Source organism: Alligator mississippiensis, chromosome 16, assembly GCF_030867095.1.
Source record: "Alligator mississippiensis isolate rAllMis1 chromosome 16, rAllMis1, whole genome shotgun sequence".
Taxonomy (NCBI): Eukaryota; Metazoa; Chordata; order Crocodylia; family Alligatoridae; genus Alligator; species Alligator mississippiensis.
In genome coordinates, this window is record NC_081839.1 from 34,025,271 (window position 1) to 34,045,838 (window position 20,568).

At 54.2% G+C, this 20,568-nt stretch overlaps 1 long non-coding RNA gene across 1 annotated transcript; it reads left to right on the top strand.

Annotated features, from left to right (window-relative positions):
- Positions 1 to 136: 136 nt before the first annotated feature.
- LOC109281451 (uncharacterized) lies at positions 137 to 20,329 on the top strand. Its single transcript, XR_002088106.2, has 3 exons — positions 137 to 2,780; positions 16,416 to 16,885; positions 20,116 to 20,329. It is a non-coding gene; the product is annotated as an uncharacterized LOC109281451 (long non-coding RNA).
- The last annotated feature ends 239 nt before the right edge of the window (positions 20,330 to 20,568 follow it).

The window sequence follows — 20,568 nt, forward strand, 5'->3', positions numbered from 1 at the left end:
GAACAAAAACAGAGCCTTCATGCTCCAAAGCCATGCGGAGGCAGGGAGCAGGCACGGTCCTCGTCCAGGAGAAAGAGGGACCTTGTAGCTCCTTGCCAATGCCACCCTTCTTTGCCAGGCCCTCCAACAATTTCTGCCCAGCAGTGTCATTTGAGAACCAGACGCAGGCCTGCGAAGTGGAGGCCTTCACCAGACTTTTCCCGTGATGCCGAGATGCTCTCGGGGTCTCTGTGGAAGGTGCGGAGGATGGAGTCTCCAGCGGGGACAGGACTGGTAGCAGCAAGAGGGATGAAGAAGCAAGACTGATGAAGGGATGACTCGATCGCAGCAGGTAAACCACTTCACAGGGAGATGCTACCGGGTGCTTTAACCTCGCAGAAGGCAGGCAGGACAGGAACCAACAGCAGGAACTGAAAGCTAAATGAATTAGAAATAAAGCCACCTCCAACTGGAGGTGAGGCACGTGTGTCGTTAGCAGTGGTGGAGTCTCCTTGTCTTTTTGTCCTTGCACCACGACTGCACGTGGCTTTTGGGAAGACCCATTTAGGTGATCGGGCTCAAAGGAAGTGGATGAAGCCCTCCAGCCTGTTTTACAATCCTTTGGCCCTTTCCAGTCCAGGAGCCTATGAACTATCTGACCGTCGGAGGCCTGAGTGTTGGGGATTTTCATTAATTATTCCCTGTTGTTTCTGCAGGAAACACTCGTTACCTTACCATTTGGCCAGGCGCACCATTACTAATCAGCCCACAAAGATGCATATTGCATTTATAAAATTAACACAGTTGTCTTGAAATATTCCTTAACATCTGTCAAGCAAGCCACATGACTAGCTGCTGCCATGTGTGACTGTCTCTCTCTCTCCAAGGAGAAAATGATGTGACTGTCTATTAACTTAATGTGTTATGGATGCATTTTACATCCCGTGCACTTTGTGCGTGAGCGTGTTCACGTGGTGAAGGCGAGGCTACAGAAGTGCTCCCTCCCTCTTGGGCTCGAAGGTGGTCACGCTGAAGACAGTTCTTCACTCCATTATCTTTTACCAGCCACAGTCGAAGATCTGTCTCTTAAACAAACAAGCTTTATCTTTGCCAGGGACAGCTCAGTTGTGCCCCAGGAGTGGAGCTGTTGACTACAGTCGTCATCCTGGAGCTGAAGGCAAAACCGAGCCCCTGGAGCACGTTGGAGATAAGGGCAGAGAGCCTGCATCCGGCTTGCTTTAGCATGAGAAGCCAGACGAACGGCGCTATATAAGTATATGATATTATTAGATGTTAACTAGTGAGATGGGGTCTCTCTTCGAGGACGAGATACAGACTGGCAGCTGCTTCCTACCAAATTGTGGCTTTTAGGATAATTAAATAATCTCCGTTTAACAGATGACAACGTTTTGTGCAGGGACTGACTGTATCCTCCCAAGATTAGTCTGAACCAATGGAACTGGACCCGGTGTGATAATCACACACACACACACACGTGTCACTAAAGTGAAGAAAGCTTTTGTCAGAGTTTACAACCACTTGGCAGCAAAAGTTTTTAATTGGACACACCATTTTGCATCTGTGGGTCCGTCTGTCCACTCCACATTAAAATGAGTGCAGCAGAAAAGCAAGGGCCCGTTGAAATTTAAACACATGGGTGTCTTTGCCACTCTGCCAGGCATTATGCATCGTCAATGATCTTCCTCCCGTGCACCTCGCTCTCCTTCTCACAGAAATCCTGAGGAAGATAGACCTGGCCACGAAGATCTGGAGTCCTCCATCCGGAGGCAGGCACGGTACTCATGCAAGAAGAAGAGGGACCTTGCAGCTACTTGCCAATGTTGGCCTTTTTTACCAGGCCCTCCAACATGAGCCACCTAAATTCTGCCCAGCAGCATTGTCTGGGTCCCCGTGAAGTGAAGGCCATCACCAGACGCTCCCCGCGATGCACAGATGTGCTAAGACAGCGCCGTCCCTTCCACAGCAAGGAGCGATTTGCGGTGCACGAGGTTTAGCTAGCTGTGAAGCCCCCGGTCATAGAAAAGGAGAAGCACTCACCTGGGGAGATCTGTCCCCCACGAGCCAGGGCCAAACTTTTGCCCGGGGTGCATCTGCTCATGGCATTGGCACTGCGTGCCACAGGATGGTTGGAGGAGCTGGACCCACAGGTTCGCACCTTGAGCACTTCTTCATTACCAGAAGGTTTCGAAGGTGGTCACCCCATCTTCTTTCACCCCTGAAGAACAGGATGTTTCCTGGCTGTTTGATTTCTGAAGGCCTGGAGGAGCTTCCTTCCAGGGGCGGAAGGTATATCTGACACTCGCACCGAACGCAAATAAAACGTAGCCGCCCCGGAGCCCAACAAAAGTGAACTAAAGAGACGTTTGTTCTGAAACTTGTGAACGCTCGCTCTTCAGCGACTGCGACCAAAGCGCCCGTTGTGTCTGCTGTGTTAAATACACCTCCCTTGGCTTGCCAGCCATCCCTCACCTCTTATCAAACATGTGTCAAAAGGCTTCTCCTCCATCAGACAGAAAGCTCTTTTAGAAATGAGAGGGGGGGAAAAGGCCATTTATTTTATTATTTATTAGGAAGAAGTTTTATCTGATCCGGGGTCTGGCTTGAAAGGGGCACGGAGGAACCGGGGTGCGGATGAGGACGTGCCTCCAGGCTTGGAAGGTGGATGGTGATATTTTTCGGCGAGCCTAAAGAGAGCTGGAGTGAACCCCTTTGATGTGTATGAAACCGGGGTGCTGGCCGTGCAGCACGCGGGCTGCAATCATCTGGGAAACGTTAGCCAGGTAAATGACAGGCGGGAAGGGGGCTTGGTGAACGCTTGTGAGGCTCTGTGTGGGGCCAAGCAGGGCTGTGCATGGCTGAAGGCTGATCTAAGGGCATGACTAGGAGTACGTGGGTTTTCCAGTGGCCGATCAGAGTCCTGCCCCGGTGGGAGGCGAGCTCCCACGTGCACTGGACCCCTCCGCCTGCACCGTGCGTACATGGGGGCGGAGGTGCAGGTCAGTGGGAAACGGATGGAAAACCCCTGGGCAGTTATCTGCCCACCTCCCCGTAGGCAGTGGTGACCTTAGGGTTGTTGGGCCCTGGGCAAGAGAGTCATTAGGGGCCCCTTAGAGGTACCCAGGTAAATATGAACCCACCACAATTGTATCGTGGATCTTTTTAATATTCTTTGGGGGAATTAGGTAAATAGTCGAGTGTTAAAATGCAAACAGAGCCACTTCCTTGCAAAAACTTCACCCCCCCCAAAAAAATTGTTGCAAAATGTTGTGGTCCCCAAAAGTGCGGGGCTGTGGGCAGTTGCCCAGTTTGCCCTCCTCTAAGGCTGCTAGTGCCCATGGGGCCATACTCTGTCTAAGCACCCGCACCAGACTCCTCCGGCATCTGTGCACTCGAGGGCTCCAAGGGTGTATTTGGTAGCGGTGTAGGTCTGAGACACAAAGAAATGCAAAACTCTAGCACTCTTGGTTCGGAGATGATACTTTTTATTAGACCAACTGAGAAACTGCAAAAAAGTGCTCCAAGACATTTCGATGGTGCCGGAGAAGCGTGGAGTTGGCGACCCATTCTCCGTGCTCCTTTGGCACCAGCAGCCTGCTCGGGGGTCCCGTGCTGAAGACAGAGGCCGGGCTGCAGGAGCGTGCACGCCAGCCCCACGCCGTTCTCGCAAGACATGCCCCTTGCCAGGAGCCGATTCCCTCCAAGGCACGCTCCAGACAGGTGGAAATCAGGGCTGGGGACTTCAGGTTTTTTCCTCCTCCCTAAGACTGAGGTCAGCCTATTCTGCCTATTCAAATCAAGATGCTTCCCCTACTGCAGTGAGACGCGAGCTCTGCTCCTTCCTCAGCTGCAAGCCTCCCCTTGCCTCCCCGATGACACGTCCCAGGATGCTGGCGTTCCCTAGACGTGAGCTTGTCAAGCCCGTCCTGAGCCATAAGCTGAGCTCCTGTGCTGCAAGGCACGTACTCGTGTCCCTTACACACCCCCGGCCAGTCGCGAACGCATCCCACGCAGTGCATAATACCCGGGCTGAGAGCTGGGTTCCCACAGCGCTCCTCATATTCAAGAGGCATCTCAGAAGCACATAATAAAATAAATAAGAAGTGATCAGGCCTCAAAGCCCCAACCCCTCCCTGCCCTCCGTGCACGGAGCGAGGCAGCGACTTCTCCAGGAGCACAGAGGGAGACGGGGCAAGAAGGCTCCCAGTCTGGAATGGGACCCACCGACCCTCACTGGAAACCCGGAGCCCCCAGTCAAACGCTGTCCTCCTCGGGAGTGGACTGCAGTGCTTTTTTGCATGGTTTGGTGTGTAGCACCACCGCACGCAAATAAATAATTCAGGCTACTAAAGACTGCTGCACAGGCGACTTTCCCGGGGATTTAATGCTCACATCCCTCACCCTCCCGCCACAGCAAAAAAAGAAAAATTACAAATTGATCCAGAGGACTGGACTCCCCTCTCCTACTCCTTTGCTCCTTCTTTATAAATAATGGCTGAGCCTCTGACAGGTGGGATTTATGCTGAGGGGCTGTAGGGAGGGGACAGGCAGAGCTGAGGTTTGATTCTTTGGAAACTTTGGCACTGGGATGAATTATGCATAAGGGTGGCCGATCGATAGGGATGCATCAGAGATGGAAGCCACTCCACGGGTCTGGGGCTTGAGCAAGCGAGCGCAGCGGAGAGCTATTTGCAAACCATCTTCCCAGCCCCCAGGCCACAATGTTCCCGTCTCTCTCTACGCCCATTGCCCGAGTTTCCTAGGAGGGACGTTCGCACCATCTGTTGCCCTTCAGAAACACCCGTGGGTGCAGCACCCAAAGCATCGTTCCCACAGGAAGCAGCTTTTCCAAGAGGAAATTTCCTTCCGCGATGTGGCTTCCTCTGAAAGCCAAAGAGGGCGAGGTTTCTTTAGGTGTCAATTAAATTCAAGCAGAGCCTGGACCTCACTCTAACGATGATGCTTAATTGAGGCACCGGACAAGGCGCTTCTGGGGCCGTTACAGATCCCGGAGATATCTGTGTTGCTGACCAGGCGTCTCCCACCCTCCCCTCGCTGCCCTGCGCCGTGCCCTCCGCACCCCTCCAGCCCCCCGGCCTGTGCTCTCAGCGCCGTCCCTCACCCTCATGGTGCATCTTCTGCAGTCCTTGAAATTTTCCTTCTCAAGGGTCAAGTCCCTGGTGCATCCTCACAGAGTAATTGTGAAATTATTATGGTTGGTGATTTTAATTTAAATTGGATGGAGAAATGTTGTACTGCGGCTGACTCATTTGCTATGGATTTTCACTTAACCAAATTGATTAGTCAACCAACTAGACTTAACTTGAAAGTTGTAATCATTCATTATTAGATCTAATTTTCGTGTCGCTCCAGACGACGTTCAGAAATTAAACTGCAAAGACGACTTTAACGAAGTTAGGTCCAAGGGCCTGACAGAAACGCGGGCTGGAGGCTCCGAGCTGCGTCCCCGAGCCACGCCATGACACCCGTGGAGAGACGACCGCCGTGATGCTGCTGCGTGAATTCTTCTGGGGCTCTGCCAAAGAGCGCACTTCAAAATGCCAGCTCCTTTTTCCATTAAATTATCGTTGTTTTCTATTTCTGCCCGGATGGAGCAGATCACAGAGGCGCCATGCGCATATCCCTAGGTCTGTTGTGGGATCATGCACCACTGATCCACTCCAGCCCCTCCATCCCCATAGCCCTGCGTCCCTCCATGTAGCTCCAGTCTCCCCGTCCTCATCCCACCCTCCTCCACTTCGGTCTTGTTTGCTGGGAGAGGCTTGCCCTGGCAGCCTCTTGCCCATTGCTAGGCTCCAGGCAGGGTACAAGGCTGCAAAGCAGGCTGGCGGGACCAGCTCACGCTAAGCTCTGCCGGTTGGCGATGCAGCTCGTGACTCTCGAGTAGAAGTCCCTGCCTGGTCCTGGTCCTGTATTTCCATCAGCACCCCTACAACTCCAAACAAATGAATGGCAACTGGAGGCCCTCCTCATCCTCTCTCCCCCATGCACCACCCGATCTGGAGCTCTGCGGGGCACAGGTCTGGGGTCAAGAGAGGGGCTTTCAAGCCTGGGTGCTGCCGTGAGCACAGCAGGCCCAGGCCAGGAGAGCACAGCACTGTCCTTGTCTCTGCACTGCCAACGACTTCAGAATAGCCCGGTGCATCTCTAATTACCACCATGCATTGCAGAGGCCGCCACATTGGCCTCATTTCTTTAAATAAGCAGGCTGCGTGCCAATTACTACCATTAATTAACAGTGAGGACTTGCCGGAGGAGCTATGACTTGGTCTCCCAGCGGGCTTGCTGCCGGTTGATCTAAACGGAGCAGCCCTGTTAGGTCAGGCCAGCCGAGACGCGCTACCGAATTACCCACTGTTCCCGGGCAATTAAAATGGCTTCCTGCAGCACGTGGAGGTGCATCCGGACATGCCAGGGCCCTGATGGTGCATGCTCAGAGCGCGGCGTAAAGGGCTTGCCCAGGGCCATGGCTGCAAAGGGACAAAGCTTGGTCTCTCGCCAAGCAGACGGGTCCCATAGCACGTGGGAACATCGCCCGGGAGAGGTGGGCAAGGATGTCCTGAGCTGGACGATGGGAAGAACTCGCTCCCAAGCCCTCTCTCCTCTCCCTGATGCTGAGACCCCAGCTTGACTTTTCTTTTCTTCTTCTTACTTTTTTCCCCCTTTCTCCATCTTGCTGCTTCGTCCACTGTGGTGTTGGACATATTGCTGCCATTTGTAACAGCAGTAAGCAGATGAGACCAACAGCAATAACTCACGCACTCAGGTCTGAGTCTACCACTGGGGCAAGCTGTTCCATAACTGAAGGGTCCCGTGCACCCAGACCCCCGAACGCACCCGCTGAGTGTGTCTGCACCGGCACGGGGGCTGGCGTGCATCGTCTGTGTTCAGTGTGCCAACAGGACGAGGCAGCCTACACCATTGTGCTGTGATGGTGAGAGTGGTAGTAGATACTCAAGGAAAAAGCTTCCCATAGCCGTGGGCTGAGTGTCTACTGGGAACCACAGCAGGAGGGCTGTTAAGAAAAACACTTGATCAGCGGCTTATTGCTGCTAATTACAGGAGCACAAAAACCCCCAAATAAATAAATAAATAAAATCCCCCTGGATGGGAGAACGGGGGCACGTGTATTGGGTTGAATCCGTCCCAGCCGGTGGGAGACCGACGTGACGGAGCAGATTCATGTGCATGTCTGCAAGCACCGAGTCCGGGTGGCTTTTGCCTGGTGCAGCCCGAGCTGCCGCTCACCTCCTCGAGATGCACGTCCCTTAAACACTGGGAGGTGCATCAGGTGCTGGGAAAAACCAAAAATTACAAGAAATGCACCCCATATTCAATAAGCAAAGGATCCAGATAAACAGGGGTAACTGGAAGCAGTGCCATGTCCAGTGAAATACTTGAGGTGAGGCTATATAACCAAATGCTTTTGATTTTAAAACCATCCCCATCCACAGCCACGATATATTTGCTATCGCACCAGGGCCGGACCCCGCGGCCTTTCCAAACAGCAGGGCTGCCTGGGCACCAAAACCTATTCATTGTAGCCCCCAGCAAGTGTGGGGGGAAGGGGTGGGGGGCAGCAGACCAGAGGGAAATCTTTACTCAAAGCAGTGTACATTAATGTCTCCAAAAGCTTTTAACGGAGGCCATTATTCCCACCCTGAGAATCAATGCATTTTAATTCCCTCCGAGCTATTTGTTTGGCTTTGCTTCTGTATTTCAAACGCGCGCGGCACGTTTAACAAAACAAGGGAGACAGCACATTGCATTTTCCCTGAAATTACTGGAAGTTCATTTTCAAAGCAGGGCAGTTTTCTTGGAATCAATGCATATCAACTAAAATCAATAGCTACTCTGGGTGGACGGGCTGAGACACCTAAGTGATAGCGCTCTGTTGCATTTGTATCCAAATCTATATGTTCTCAACAAGTCAATGCATTTAAGCAGCTGCCACTGTCTTTCACTTAAAAATAATCTGTTTGCAGATAAGACTGGCCCTTTCTATGGAGTCCAGTAATATACTCTGTGTATTTACTGCAGACAATGTGCATTTACTCGTATCAAAACATTTCCACTTAACTTCCAACCTACTTCCGTCCTGCTTCAAGCAAACAGGTATGCACAGCTTCGGAGCTGATGTCTGCTTCAAGCCCTCTCTCCCTCCTGCCTCCTGCACGGGAGGGGGCACAGGGCCCTTGCTGACCACCTAGTCCCACCTGCTCGGCCGTCCATTTTCTTCCTGACCAACCCACCCCCCCAGGGTTTCAATTGGAAGCTGCATGGGTTTTCTGCCTTTACTTGGTTGTGCAGTACTGCGAGCTGCTCATCAGCTGCTACATCTCACCCCAGAGATGCTGGCAGTGGTGGGATGAGGGAGGTGGTCCATTGTTAAAACGGATGCTCTTAGACTCATAGAAAACAAGGGTTGAAGGGAGCTCAGGAGGTCACATCTAGTCCAACCTCCTGCTCCAAGCAGGACCAGCCCCAACTACATCGTCCCAGCCAAGGCTTCGTCTAACCGGGGCTTAAAAACCTACAAGGATGGAGATTGCACCACCTCTTCGGTGCTTCACCATCCTCCTGGTGAGAAAGTTTTTCCTAATATCCAACCTAAACCTCCCTTGCTGCAACTGGAGCCCACTGCTCCTTGTTCTTTCATTTTTCCCCATCCCCACCCACACGCCTGATGCACTTATTTGTGTCAGGCCATTGCCAGGTGCCGCAGCGTGAAAGGCAATGCATAAACCTGATTTTTATAGGACGGAGAGACTCGGCAGGGTTAAAAGCGCTGTTCTTTTCCGAGCGGGACACGTGCAAGGCCCGCTTGTCGCGGAGGGAAGGGAGAGCTCGGAGCTGGGTGCTGGGCCGGGGTGAGTTATTTCATCAAATGCTCCCGTGGTGTTCAGAGGGAGTCGTTCTCCTCGGGTTCGCTCTGCTCCTTTGGCTGTATGCAAATCTCTGCTCTCTGTGCGTTATTAGATAACAAAGGGCTGTTTTCTCTGCAGAGGCTTGCTTGTGTCTGAACCTTGCGAGAAGGATAATTAAGGAGTGCTGTAGGAAGTGGCACGGAGGATCATTAGCATCCCTTCCCCAGTGTAATCTCTAACTGGAAATTACAACAGGTTCCTTCCCAGCTGCAATGAGATGGCAGCGTGGTGCGGGAATGGCTGGCAGGGGGGGCATGGGGAAGCTAACGTGTAGTTAACCGGACCGCACTCAGACCAGCCAGGCAGGCTCACGCCTGCAGTCATTTTCGGGCTTGCCAGAGCCCCCTCCCCATGCCCCTGGCAGTCGGGTACCCAGTGTTGCGAATGCAAGGCTCAGCCCCAGCTTGAGGGATGCCCATGCTGCCGAGCCCCAAGCCTTTGGGGTTCATTCCCTTCAGCTGCAACTGGGGAGCATGAGCCGTGATCACCCCAGCTGGGGAGTGGGTAAATTTCTGGCTTGCAACATCCCCCCCACCACCCCTTCCTAATAAAAACCCATCCTACCCTACCCTCACAGGAGTTATTAGGCTGCTTTCCTCCAGGTTTGCTAGAAACAGCAGCTTGCAGGGTCAGCTCTGCGTGTCTCTGCCCGAAGGCAGTGTCAGGAGACCTGCAAGCCCCCCAGCTCCTATTAAAGCGTCCCTCAAGGTGCAGGTGTGGGGTCTTCCCCCGACCCGGCTCCACCCCGGCCCTCTCCTCCCCGCGCATCCCGTCCTTCCTGCAGAAATCTTGGCAGGCCCTTGCCAGTCCCGGTGCCTGGGAACCCATACTGTGTTGCCATGGTGAAGATTATTATGCCACCAGTAACACAAAGGAAATTGCACTATCCGAAGCTCGCCTGGGATGCAGAGTTAATGAGGAGGAGGGGATGGGAAAGGGCTTGCTTCGTTCTCTCTCTTTCTCAAGGAAATTGCAGAAAAAAAGGGAAGAAAAACAAATAATAATTAAAAACAAAAAAAGCCAGTTGGGGCCGGGAGGGGTCCAGCCGCCCACTGCAGCAAAGGGATGTTCGTGCTGGTTTGGCAATGGCAGGGCTGTGGGACCAGCAGCAGCTTGGCGCCACCATCAAAGCAACAAGTGTGCACTGACCCTGGAGGGCTGGAGGCTGCTGCAGTGGATCGGATGGGGGCCAAAGAGGGGGTGCACGGTGGAGCAAGCGGAGGCAGAAGCAGGGCTGGATCCTGCCGTAGGGTCGGGGGGCTCTGCAGGACTGGGGTGATTCAAGTGGAGGAGCCCATGCAGATGCACACCTGCTGCTGAATCCAGGTCTCCTGTTGGGCGGGAGCGAGGGGCTCCGGCCTGGGCTGCTGCGGCACGCAGGTTGTCAGGCTGAAGCGACGAGGGGCTGGCTGGGGAAGGCAGGTTTATTCACACTTCTATTGTGCTCCTCTCTCGTGAGGGGAAGCGTGAGAGGCGGGAGGGAGAGCGACAGAGAGGTGCGAAAGCAAACAGCTCCAGACCTGCTCGGCTCCACTGCTGCGCCCCGTCTGCCTCCTCGCAGTCATTAGCTGCACCTAGGGGGACAGCCTTGACCAGGAGGCCCCGGGGTGGGCTAATTAGCACCAAGCCCTCCATGCAGTGCGTGCATGTGCAATGCAGACAGCCGCCCGGCTGCAGCAGGAGCACGACGGCCAGGTGTGCTCCGAGATGCCTGCGGCCTGCAGGCGCTAGGGAGGCGATAAACCACGGCCCACGTTGTTGGGCTTTGCTCCAGTGTCTGCCGATGTCCATCAAGAACAGCTAGCAAAGTGCAGGGCTGCCCCTTTCCAGGCCCAGACATGATGCTTTTGCCTCCCACAGGCCATCACAGGCCCTGGGGACCTTCGAGATGGACAGACCTCCGTGCCAGGTCCCTGCCCCGCACCCCTTGGTCCACTCCCCAGCTCTGCACTGGCCAGAGGAAGAAGGATAGTCAGGGATATGCTGGCTTTGCTCAGGCTGGAGGGGGCTGGGAGGAAATCCCTTCCCTCCAATCAGTTTATCTATTTTGAACGTGTTTATTGGGATTGAGGATTATCTCAGGCCCTGATCTCAACCACAGCCCTCTAAGTCTCACTGGAGGACAGGTGATGATCACAGGTGGGTACCGCATGCACCTTACCGTAGGGCCTGCTGCGCCCGCAGCCAGCCCAGGTCCATAAATTCCCATTTATACCATAAAGTTTGATTTTTCAGCATCTCCCAGACATCTCCTCACTTTCCCAGGATTAATGGGATCATGTGTAATTTGTAAATGATATTAAGTGAGGTAATAACCCTCTGGAAACCAAGTGAAAACCATAAATTATTAAAAATGACTGAGCTGAAATGTGACTTCTTTGCTTTTGTGCCTGATGGATGGCTCTCACCCCGGCTTCTCTCGGGCACGCTCGGCGCCATACGTCACACCTGTGTGGAAACCCGCAGCGCCAGGGCTGCACTGCATGAATTGCGTAGGCAGCAATTTTCAGATGTCTTCATTTTAACTTAAGGAAAAGCAATAGGAAGCTGCTGGCTCCCTCTTGAACACCCCCATGAGCTCCATCCCCTCTCTCCGAGCCCACGCTTGGGAGATACAGCATTAAACCTTCTTTTGGGGGTAAGTTTCCAACCTTCGGTGCTCATTAAAGGTCCAATGGCAGTGCTCCAAGTGCTGGCTGCATCTCTCATGCCCTGCTCCAATGACTGGTCAAGTAGAAGATAAGAGCCTACTGCTGCAGCTAACCATACCAATGTCATTGCTTTAGCTCAAGCAGTAGAGGCCCCGACCTTGGTGGTGAAGGCTCGGCATGGCTTATTAGGGCCTGCGAGAGGAATTCTTCCAGACGACTGGGGCCAATAAACCAAATTAAATCATTCCACCGCTTTGCAAAGTTCCCCTTCTAGTTTTCATTGGACTCAATTCTCCTTTTCCTCTGTTGTACGGTGGTGAGTCACGCCGTCTCGCACTGCACTCATGCTCCAGCTCAGTCAGATGTGCTATTGTGGTGGGGAGCACAGGTCACGGTCCTTTGGGAAGCAAGGTGGAAGCTCTGTATCCTTGAAAGCACCCTGTGAGCCTGACAATCAGGGCCTGATGGATTACATGGAGGAAAAACAAGCTTCTTCTGGATGGAGTTATATAACAAAACAGAGAAGAGAAGTGCTCACCCCACACACTTAACTATGCAGGATGTCAGAGTGGTCGGTGCAATCAATGATTCCTACCCTATAAATACCCCAGCACCTATCACCATACAAACCTGAGCTCTCCCCGCTTATCCACTGCCGCGTCTTTCCTCTCTCTGTTGCAATACATCCTCTCTACGCTGTGCTCATCGGCTCAGTCTCCAGGTACCCATGCACCAGACCGCCAATTAAAAGCCAGCTTACATCTGTGTCGATGCAAACCCGCTCTTCTGTAGAATCATAACCGCTGCCGGGGCTTTGGTGGAGGTGCTGCGACGCTACGGCACTCTGGATAGAGCACGCTGCTGCAGTAATCCTGCTCTCTCGAGCCCCTTTCTTCCAGGCCAGGCACCTTCAGTGCTACCGAGACTGCAGCCCATGCTCAGGACTGCTGCAGTCTTGCCAAAGCCTCTCCTGCTTCAGACACCGCTTGACAAGGGAGCAAGCTCATGCATTTTTCAAGACGATCAATGCAGCCAGGCACCCTGTAGACATAATGACTGCATCGGCCTGGATGCAGAGACAGACTGGGCGAGTGTCTCCAAGTCTGGCGTAATAGGCAGAGCCTTGGGAAAGCTGGGCATTATTGATAATTTAACTTATAATTTGCTGCTCAGACCCGGTGGTTTGAAGTCGCTGGATGTCAGCGCGCCTTTGGAGAAAGAAGCTGGGTGGGGGCAGAGCGAGGCAGCACAGGGGCACGGTGCTTCCCTGCTTCACAGAGCTGGGGGCTCAACAAGCACTTGGCGGAGGCTCTGACCTACTTTGCATGGCAATAACCAACTTCCGTCATTAAAAAAAAAAAATCAAAAATTGCAAAATACGGCCCAGCAGGTTGTAAGAACACAGCCCCAGCAGCCCCAGCGCGGCAATCAGAGGCAATTTGGGAACAATGCCTCAGGTAATTATCAAACATTTCAGCTGCAATTTTTCCCCCTTTAAATGGAAATGGGATGCCGGTGTAAGAGGGCAAGGGGGGGAAAAACCCCCCACGGTGGAATGACAGCTCCTCGTCGCGTGTTCGGCATCAAGGCAGCGCTGCCAGGCACTCACCCCTTTGCCTGTCTGCAAAAAACACCGTCAAAATCATCCCAATCGTGCCGGGTGATGGACATGCCGCCCAGTGATTAGAACAACACGCTGATGAAAGGAGAACGGGCAATTTGTGCCGCGGAGCCTGCCGGGGGTGCGGGGGGGAGACTGGTCAGACAGCTTGGAAAAAAAGACTTTGCTTCAGTGAGAAACTGGATTTTCAGCCCATCCAAACCTCTGCTGAAAGGTGCCTGGCTCTGTTTCACCTCATTTCGGGGCCCTCCCCCACCGCCTTTGCTTCTTTCATTGATTTTTGGGGTGCTCAACTACGTCCCAAAGCCATCTTCCAGCCAGCTGTAGCAAGGAGATGGGGAGGGATGCCAAGGACAGTAACCCCCGCAGGTAGAGCCGAGCGCAAGCTTTATGTGCCGGGAATACATTTTACAATGAGTCTCCATCTCCCTTGCATTCAGCTCCTGCTCTGGCCTCTGCAGACCTTGGGCTGGCTCCAAGGCCTGGCGGCTCCGCGGGTATTTTTCCACTAATGGCAGCGGGCTCTGGACAGGGCTTTTCTTCATTACTCCCAGGCCTTCCAATAAGCAGCGGCTACAAACAAGTTGCAGCTGAAAGAGGGGGCTGCAAAGTAATCACTACTTACTCCTGCAGTGCAATCGGCCACCGAAGCCACTGGCCTTATATCTGCTCCTTGAATGGGAAAAAAAGGGGCTTTTCCCCCCTGTAACAGGAGACTCAGCACAGTGAAGGATGGGGAGGCGGTGAGATGAGAGCTGCCTGGGAGACAAGCAGATACCCCAGAAACCCTTTGAAGCCAGGACCGTCTCTTCCTCGGTCTGCATGCCAGTCTGCGTGCCCGGCACAATGCAGATGAAACCTCTGCTAGGGATACCACCACAATAGAGATAATAGTATTGATACCTCAAGTCTACTGGGGTAAAAAGGGGGCATGGGGCAGATCAATAATAGCTATATTATATTATATTATATTATATTATATTATAATTACAGACAGCTCTTGGAGCTGGGTTTGGTTTAATGAAGTACTTGGTTCTGGGTCCTCCCTTCCCTGCTGCACTCCCTGTCCCAGGGTTTTGGAGGGAGTTGAGCCCAGGCCTGCAAAACCCGTACGCACACCAGCTCCATCGAAGCTCCAAGTTTAGCAGTCTGGTTGTGACCTGAAGCCAGATATCGCAAGAGGCCCCTGGCTATCAAAAGCACGGACCTCACCTGCCCCTAACATGAAGCCGCTAAACTTGATCTGCTGGCCCAGCTACAGCCCTTGACCGACCGCTCGCCGGCATCCTCTCTCCAGCAAAGCCAGCAGGAGCCACGCTCGTCTTAGCCCAGCTGGACGCCCCTCTTCGCAGCTCCTGTCTTGTGTCCTATCGACTGTGTCCGTGCTGCATGCAGAGGTGGTCAAGTGTGCATGCATGCACGCGTGTGCTTCCTGGTTTGTGAGATGCTAACACACCCATCCCACTGGTGATGGGGGGGCACATCCATTGTGGTAATCCTCAGTCCCGCTCCTCACTGGCGGTCCCTTGGAGCCTGCCATCCTGGCTGGAGGGCTCACTGCTGAGGGGGAGGGCATGGGAGTCCTGCGTGAGCCCCGTGTACTGGGCTTGCAGGTCCCCGCTCCAGTTTCGAGCAAGTCCCTGCGCTAAACAGCTCCTCGGCCTCCCCCAGACTCCTGCGTCGGCAGATGCAGAGCTCCCTTTTGCACATTTCTATGGTTTCAGTCCCGAGACGGAAGCTGCGTGCACGGCAGGCGGAGATGAAATCTCGCTCGGTCTCTCTCGCACTCACACATGCAACAGCAAAGGCGTGAAAATCCGAGATGCTTCTAGTAGCCCGAGATGCTGTGAAATGAACTCCCGACGTGCCCAGACAGTGCCAGGCAGACCGGCGTGCCAGACTCGCATGGCTGCTCCCACCATGGGGAAATCTGCCTCGAAACATCTTGGTCTGTGTCGTGAGCAAAAAAGCACAGGCATCTCCCCCCATGCAGCACAGCAGAGCCTTCCACCTGGATCATGGCAGGTGAGCGATGAGTAGGTACAATACGTGGTCCAAAGTTTTTGAGCATCTTCATTTTGGGGGTCTAAGTGTCTGCTCCCCCTTGCCAGAAAGCTGGAAGGAGCAAGGCCTTCCTGGCTACCTATAGGCTCTGCTGTGCCAGGGCATGTTCAGCCATGACAAGGGATCACCGGCAGCCTGGAGAAGGAAGCTGACTTGCCCAGCATCATCCATGGATGATCATGCTCAGCTTCGTGGAGCTGCAGTTTCTGCCTCTGGGTACCTAGCTGAGGCCTCCTGCTAGCTGGCTGCAGTGGGATAAAACCGACCTGCGCCTTGGCTCTCCTGGGATTTCACACCCCGTTATGAAGCCTGAGCTTCAGCAAATCTGCAGCAGACCGGGGAAAAGAAGTCAAGCTCCATCCAGTCGACCGTCCCTTGCAGAGCAGGGTGCTAGCACCCAGCTCCTGCCCTCCCTGCTCTGCGGGGCCGATGCCGCCCTCTGAACATCAGGCCTTTGCTTCCCACCATGGCTCGGCACGTTACTCCGCTCGCCCGCCCATCGGCAGAAGTCAAGTCCAATGAGCGCGTGTGCTGGAGCTGTGTTTACCAGCCCTGGCATCTCATTAAAACTAGCTGATGACTCTTCTGGGTGGGTTTGCCGCCTGACTATTTTAAGCCCGTGCTGTTGGATCGGTGCAGCAGCTCGTAAGCTGTCAAATCAAATTTTCAAAAGCAAATTGCTTTTATAATTAATTTAATTATTATTACAGCACTGAGTTTTTGTCTTGCCTTAATAAATGCAATCAGGTTTCACCCTCTGTTCGCCACCCCCCACCACCCCTCCCCTTCCCCATTCCTTTCTTGAGTTGGGCAACATGGAGAGGAGGGGGAAGTCAGACTTGGGCTGAGTAATTAAAGTTTCAATTGTTGTGGTTTGTTAAACGGTACATGTTTTAATTATCCTTTGAGTCTGCCCATGCGTTCACACCACCCATGGCTCACCGAGGAGGAAAACAACTGTCACAGCCCACCACCAGCTCAGGCAGAAGCAGAGCATCTCGAGCATGAGGGTTTGTTTCTCTCCCCCCCAAAAAATAAGTAATTTTGAGTTGCTACGGAAACGGTAACAGATGTGACAGTTTAAGAGTTCGTTGTTGTTATCAAAAGTGCTTTAAAACTTCATTGTCTTTGCAGCCTTTCCTGGGCCAATTGCACCCACCTGGAACCGGCAAGTCCTAATCAGCAGCAGCAATCGTGCGGAGATCAAGGCCCCGTTGAGTGAGACACAAAGTGATGGGACAGCCTCTGCCCCAAAGAGCCTGCAATCTGATGGGCAAGGCGTAGGTAAAGGCTGCACCAGCCTTGCTGTTCTACATTGTGGGGACCGAGGCACGGAGAAGGCTGCAATGGCCTTGATGTCACACACACAATCACTGCCAGACCCAGGACGTGACCCCGCACCCCTGGAGCCCTGCACCTCTCTGAGGTTTCCTGCAGTTTGCAAGGAGGTTGCACAGCCGCACACTTCCAGGCAGGGCGCCTCTGGGGTGCAAATCAGGCACAGACCTTCGCGCCCCCTGCAAAGGGAGAGGAGCTGGCAGGTTTCTGCAGCCGTGCATGGAATCAGTGCAAGAGATGCCAGCTCAGGCAGAGGATCCGGTGAGGTAGGTCCCCAGGGGCACTGCTCAGCAAGGAGCTGCTAGAAGATCCCAGGCAGCGGGGGTTTTCACGGGGACCCCGGCACAGGACCTTCCTGGTAGCCTGCAGCTGGTTAAGCATCTTGTCCCCTTCCCCTCCACTCCCCTTTTGCAGATAGATTGCAGCCTATTGATTTCCCACCTTCTCAGACCAGTCTTTAATGGATCAGAGGTAACAAGAAAATGGAAAGTGAGGTTCAAGGCCCCTGACTTAGACGCTCCGGGAGATCATTCTCACGAAACGTCTCCCCACACGTGCCCATCCTGCTGGGAGGGGCAGGCTGCCGAGGCTTGAGAAACCGAATTCAAGGTCCCCCTGGCCCCAGCGCCTGGCCGCGAATAAATAAATAACCCTGCTCCGGGGTCGGCGCCGTAGAGGCCTCTCTGCAGCTCTGGAGAAAGCCGCAGATCAGTGGCTGCCGGTAAGACTCGAAGCACCTCCGCATCATCCCCGGCTCAACCCGCTCCTCCAAGCAAAAGGCAGGGATCAGGAGGAATTTGTCTTGGTGTCCTGGTGGGCTGCTTGGCTTTTCCAGGGTTGAGAGCAGTGTCTCAGCCTCACTCCCTTAATTGCACTTCTGGCTTGGAGCCCGTTGTGCACCCCCACAAGGAAAGGCGGGGATATAGGGACATCTCCATGCTTGTCTGGGCTTCCCTGTGCCAACACTGGCGTAGGGCACAGCAGCCTGGCAGCCGCTCTAGCTTGCACCAGATAGCAGTGGTCCCCAAGGGATATCCATCATCCAGTGGGTGCTTCCCATCCCAGGCAGGGTGGAAGCAGCAGGGGAGGTGGAGGACTTGCGACACCCCTCTGGGAGCTCCCTTAGGCTGGGAGAGTTATCGGCTGGCCAAACCCAGCTGCTTCCTGGCCCTTTTGTGCCGCCTGCATGGTAGTAGAGAGGAGGGGAGGACAGACTCTGGCCCTCTATGGATAGATGTCTACATGCCTGGACAAAGAGGCCATGGATGAGAGTGGGAACTGCCCCGGGAATGCGAGGAAGACAGGGCAGACGGCAGCTGGCAGGGTCCAGCAGCCAGGAGACCCCCTGCTGATAGGCCCCGGGGGAAGGTGGAGGTGGGTGGCGAGGGTGCCAGGGCTACCGGCCCCAGACTGTTTCTAGTGGAAGGGGAGCACGCGTGCCCCAACACCGCGGGCTGGCGTGGAGGCACGGCTCATGGGCAGGTTTCTCTTATGCTGGCCCCCGCAGTGCATGGGTGGGGGGACGTGGGATCAGGACTAGGGACCGGCCAGCCCCATAACTCTGGGCTGAGATACAGGTGAGGTCATTTTTCCTCCCAGGCATGAGGAACATCTTCCCCGGACCTCATGCCACCCTCGCACAAGTCGGGGACCAAAAGTGTTTGACTTCTGGCTTGCATGGGGCCGAGAGAAAGCAGAGGAGGACAATCCTGCCTTCATGCATCCCCCATTCCTCATCCAGACGCAACAGCATCCATCACTGGGCATGGCTGGCACGGGCATGGATGGCCTGGAAATGCTCCCTGGCGCTACCCAGGTTAGCCAGAAGGACTATTTGGTGGAGAGTCAGCTTAGCCCCAGGTAGAGCCTCCCCTGCTGCATCCTAGCTGAGGTCCCCACCGCTCGCCAACCTCCCTGCTCAGCACCACGCCTGAATCGGTCCCGTCCCCCCAAGCCATTCCCACCACGGCTTCGTTCCCGTGCTGTCCAGAGCTCCTGGAAGCACTTGGGCCTGGATTAAAAGTCTAGCAAAGACCACCGTGGCCATCTCATCTGACCGAGGTGTCACACAGGCCACGCGCCTCTCCTCCCTGCATTATGCTTCTTGCAGTGAGAGCAGCTTTTTCAGAGAAACTCCCAACCCTGAGTTTCAGAGCGCTGCAATGGAGAATCCAATGCATCCCATGGGCAGCTGCTGGAACAGGACATTCCCCTCCCAGTTCAAAAGCTGCATGGCTAGGCCGGTTGTCTGGCTTCAACGTCCAGCCACGACGTGCTGTCCTGCCTTTGCCAGCGGGACCGCAGAGCCCCCACCGGGCGCACAAGCGCAGACCAGGCCGGGCACCCCTTCACCTGCCCTTTCATCCGCTCAGCATCCCGCACTCCCAACCCTTTCATAGGATGGCAAGTTTTCCAATCCTGGACTCAAGCTAGTGCCTGTTCTCTGCACCCGCTCCAAAAAATCAGCCGCCTTCTTGAATAGTGGCTGAAAAAAAATAAATGCTGTCCCTGTACAGAGGCAATCAGGTCGTCCTGCCCTACTTCTGTTTCCAGAGCCACCTTGAAAGCTTTGGCCAAAGCCCTGCCCTGGCTGCCTGTCTTAGCTGTGACCCCCAGTCCCTTCTGCGTCCCACGAGCGTGGCACTAGCTCTGTGACTTTCTGCGGCATCACCGTGTCCAGCCGGGCACAATGACATTTGCTCTGTAGCGGTGACTTCTCCCTTTCCATCGCCCCCGCTCTCCCAACCTCAGGGCTATCTGCGTACTTTATCGTTAACGATGCAATGCTTCCTTCCAGGTCATTGATAAAACTGTTAATAGCGGAGCGCCACGCGCTGATCCCTGCAGGACCTCCACAGAAACGCGCCCACGCGACGCCGGCTCCGCGTTGACAATTACAGTGGGGGCCCTCTCCGTTAACCAGTTTTTAATTTGTTTAATGCGGTGCCTTGATTTCATCTCATTCCCGCGCTGTCATCCAAAGGCAGCGCGCTAGCGAGGCGAGGGCGGTGCAGCGGTCTAAGCAGGCTCCACCAACGCGGTTACCTGGGCCGAGCAAACATGCCGGCGCATCAAAAAGAAATCACGTTCATGTGACAAGATCCATTCTCTGCCCCCCCCCCCGTTTGATTGGCATTGATTATATTACCCTCTGCTAATTCTTTATTAATTGAGTCCCGTATCAGCTATTCCATTATTTTTCCCAGGTTTGATGTCAGGCTGACAGGCCTATAATTACCTGCATCTCCCCTTTTACTCATTTTAAATACCAGCATGGGTTTAGCTTGGGAAGCAGCTTTCCACACCAAGCGTTTCCCCCAGCCCAGGGCTACAGCTCCTGGACCCCGCCTAGCCCCACACCGGCATCGTTATGCCAGGGAGCTTTTGCACAAGCCGTCTCTCCCCCTGCCTCGTCTCCCCCACTTCTCTCCCCCAAATGAAGCTTGCAGGGCTCTTTGGCCTGCTGTCTTATTAATTCCTAATTTCCAATTTGCAGGAGGAGAGAACCTTAGCCCTCCATCACGCCAGCCCAGCAATCACAGCGATGAGCCAAGTATCTCTGGACAGTCTTTAATTTATTTCCCGGCGCACACGGACACTGCTGAGAGACTTGATGGCACCAGCTTAAACATAATAAATTACTCAAGTACCAGAGATTAGTTAATAAAGTGTCAAGCGCCCGTAAAGTGCTGCTTTGTCAAAGATACAAAATATTCCTCTGTTTCTCCCAAGATAAATAGCTCTTGCGCGGGGCGCAACGCCCCCGTCGCAGGCAGCACGGCAGCCATCAGGTGCCTCCGTGCACAGCGCACCTCCGGCCTGCGCCAAGCTGCGGGAACAAGCTGGCTGGGGATTTTGCACTGCCAGCCAGTCCTCTCTGAGTCAATGGATCTTGGATCATGGCAGGCGGCGGCTGGGACTGACTGCAAAATATCGCACAGACCCGCAC